Source organism: Callithrix jacchus, chromosome 5, assembly GCF_049354715.1.
Source record: "Callithrix jacchus isolate 240 chromosome 5, calJac240_pri, whole genome shotgun sequence".
Lineage (NCBI taxonomy): Eukaryota > Metazoa > Chordata > Mammalia > Primates > Cebidae > Callithrix > Callithrix jacchus.
The window spans coordinates 47419761-47423297 of NC_133506.1; the positions used below are offsets into that span (position 1 = coordinate 47419761).

A 3537-nucleotide genomic window follows, 5' to 3' on the forward strand; every position below is an offset into this window, starting at 1 on the left:
TTTTATTTATTTATTTATTTTGAGATGGAATCTTGCTGTCACGCAGACTGGAGTGCAGAGGCACAATCTTGGTTCACTGCAACCTCCGCCTCCTGGGTTCAAGTGATTTTCCTGCCTCGGCCTACTGAGTAGCTGGGATTATAGGCATCTAGCACTTTGCCCAGCTAATTTTTGTATTTTAAGTAGAGATGTGGTTTCACTATGTTGGCCAGGCTGATCTTGAACTTCTGACCTCAGGTAATCTGCCTGCCTCAGCCCCGCAAAGTGCTGGGATTACAGGCCTGAGCCACCGTACCCCGCTGCTCAATCCAGTTCTTTGGATTCCCAGCAACCAGTTTGTTTTCTTTTCTTTTCTTTTTTTTTTTATTTGAGACGGAGTTTCGCTCTTTTTGCCCAGGCTGGAGTGCACCGCAACCTCTGCCTCCTGGGTTCAGGCAATTCTCCTGTCTCAGCCACCCGAGTAGCTGGGACTACAGGCGCACACCACCATGCCCAGATAATTTTTGTATTTTTAGTAGAGACGGGGTTTCACCTTGTTGACCAGGATGGTCTCGATCTCTTGACCTCGTGATCCACCCGCCTCGGCCTCCTAAAGTGCTGGGATTACAGGCTTGAGACACCGTGCCTGGCCTGATTGTTTTCAAAATTTATCAGAGATGAATACACGGTAATTGACTTATTCAAAAATAGATACTGACTTCTGGCTTCAGCAGTACATATGCCAAAAATTGGAACACTACAGAGATTAGCATGGCCTCTGAGCAAGGAAGACTGGCAAATTCACAAAGCGTTTCATATGTGTATATATATTGAGCACCTACTATGTACGACTCATGCCTATAAGCAAAGGGGAGGCAGGAGTGAGCAAGGCAGATACTGATGTTTTTTTTCTGAGATGGAGTCTTCCTTGTTGCCCAGGTTGGAGTGCAGTGGCGCAATCTCGTCTCACTGCAACCTCTATCTCCCAGGTTCAGCCTCCTGAGTAGCTGGGATTATAGGCATGCGCCACCATATCCGGCTAATTTTTGTATTCTTAGTAAAGATGGGGTTTCGCCATGTTGGTCAGGCTGGTCTTGAACTCCTGACCTCAGGTGATTCGCCTGCCTTGACTTCCCAAAGTGTTGGGATTACAGGCGTGAGCCACTGCGCCCAACTCCAGATATTGATTTTATTTTGCTGGGAAAGGAGGACAATAAACAAACAGAAATAAGCACACAATCAGTATCAGGAAGGGATAGAGTTCTCAAGAAAAACAAAGCAGGCCAGGTGCGATGGCTCACGCCTGTAATCCTAGCACTTTGGGAGGCCAAGGTGGGTGGATCACCTGAGGTCAGGAGTTCAAGACCAGCCTGGCCATCATGGTGAAACCCCATCTTAAAAAAAAAAAAAATAAAATAAATAAATAAATAAATAAGAAAGCAAGGTAAGGGGGAGCATAGGAAGCAAGGTAAGGGGGAGCATAGGGATTTACAAATATGTCTGCAAATTCCTTGACACTCCTTCCTTCAGAAGATGAAGCCTGGTTTCCTTATCCTTGAGCACAGACTGGTCTGCGTGCCCACATCTGGTGAATAGAATATAGCTGAGTGATGCGATGTGGCTTCTAGGGTCCGTTTTTGCCCCAGCTCTCTTTCTGTCTCTTGGGGATGCTTGGCCTTGGGATCCAGCCACCATGTTGAGAGGAAGCTCAAGTCACAAGGAAGCCACATTGGAGGTTCTGAGTGACAGCCTCCACGGCACTTGGGTGACAAAGAACGCATGATCTCTGTCCTCAGCCTCTGACTCTTATGGCTGTAGTCCCAATCATTGTGGACAGAGAAAGCTGTTTCCTCTATGCCCTTTCTGAATTCCTGGTCCCCAGCAGCCAGGTGAAATGGTAAATCATGGTTATTGTTTTAAGTCATTCATCTTGGGGATAATCTGTTACACAGTAAGAGATAATTAATAAAGGGGAGAGAGCTGGGCACCGTGGCTCACGTCCATAATCCCAACATTTTGTGAGGCTGAGGTGGATGAATCTCTTGAGGTCAGGAGTTTGAGACCAGCCTGGCCAACATGGTGAAACCCTGTCTCTACTAAAAATACAAAAATGAGCTGGGCATGATGGTGGGTGCCTGTAGTCCCAGCTACTTGGGAGGCTGAGTCAGGCGAATTGCTTGAGCCGGAGAGGTGGAGGCTGTAGTGAACCAAAACAGCACCACTCTACTCCAACGTGGGTAACAGAGCAAAACTGTCTCAAAATAAAGAAATAAATAGATAATAAAAGGGAGAGTGAGGTGGAAGGTGGTAGGGGAGTGAGTGCTAATTAAACAGGGTGGTCAGGGCAGACCTTTCTGATGAGGGGACATCTGAGCAGAGACCTGGATGAAGTGGGGGAGCAAGTGACGTGGATACAGGGGAGAAGCTTTTGAGGAGAGAGAAAGGCCAGGGCAAAGGCCCAGGTGCAGGAATACGCTTGTGGTTCAGTACAGGTGCCAGTATGGCTGGAGCAACATGGAAGAGAAACACAGTGGCAGGAAATAAGATCAAAAGAAGGGGCGCGGCGAAATTGCAGGCTGTGCAGACCTTTGCAGGGAACTGAACAGAGAATGCCGCAATATGATCTGAGCTGAAGTTTAAGGCTACTCTGGCTGCTGTACAGAAAAATCGCTGTTAGTGGAAACATGGAAGGAGGGGGAAGCCAGCCGGGAGGCTACGATCGTTATCCCGGTGAGACACGGACTGTGGGCAGCACTAGTGCAGTAGAGAAAGTGAAATGTGGTCAAAATATGAATACATTCAAGGTAATGCTGATGGGACTCACTTTTTGATAGAAGCAGGGCATCAGAGAAGCAGAGGCTGGCAGAGCGGATGAGCTGTAGGTGGAACTCAGTGTGTGAACCACAGACCGGCAGCATCAGCAGCACCTGTGGCACGGGTGAGAAATGAAGACTCTCGGGCGCTGCCTCTACCTCCTGAAGTTTAGCAAGACTCTCAGGTGTTCCCCATGCACATCAAACTTTGAGAAATGCTATTCTAGGTTGGTCTCAAGTCTGGCTGCAGATTTGAAACACCTGGCAATCTGGCAAGCTTTTTTAAGACCCATACCAATGCTAGATCTGGAGGTGGAGGGGCTGTGTTTATTGGTATTCTTTTTTTTTTTTTTTTGAGACAGAGTCTTGCTCTGTTGCCCAGGCTGGAGTGCAGTGGCATACTCTTGGCTTATTGCAATCTCCACCTCCTAGGGTCAAACGATTCTCCTTCCTCAGCCTCCTGACTAGCTGGGACTACAGGTGCCCACCACCATGCCTGGCTAATTTTTGTATTATCAGTAGAGAGGGTATTTCACCATGTTGGCCAGGCTGGTCTTGAACTCCTGACCTCAAGTGATCTGCCCCCGCCTCAGCCTCCCAAAATGCGGAGATTGCAGGCATGAGACTTGGGATATATTTTAATGGCAGAACCAATAGAATTTGTGGAAAGGCTGGATGGGGAAAGCCAACGATTAGATGAGGGTCACCTGAGAAGCTAAAGGAATCTGAATACCGTCCAGGTACG

The 3537-nt window shown here is 47.9% G+C and overlaps 1 non-coding gene across 1 annotated transcript; it reads left to right on the forward strand.

Annotated features, from left to right (window-relative positions):
• Positions 1-698: 698 nt before the first annotated feature.
• Positions 699-802, forward strand: LOC118154296 (U6 spliceosomal RNA). The gene has a single exon (XR_004744172.1). It is a non-coding gene; the product is annotated as a U6 spliceosomal RNA (small nuclear RNA).
• Positions 803-3537: the final 2735 nt, after the last annotated feature.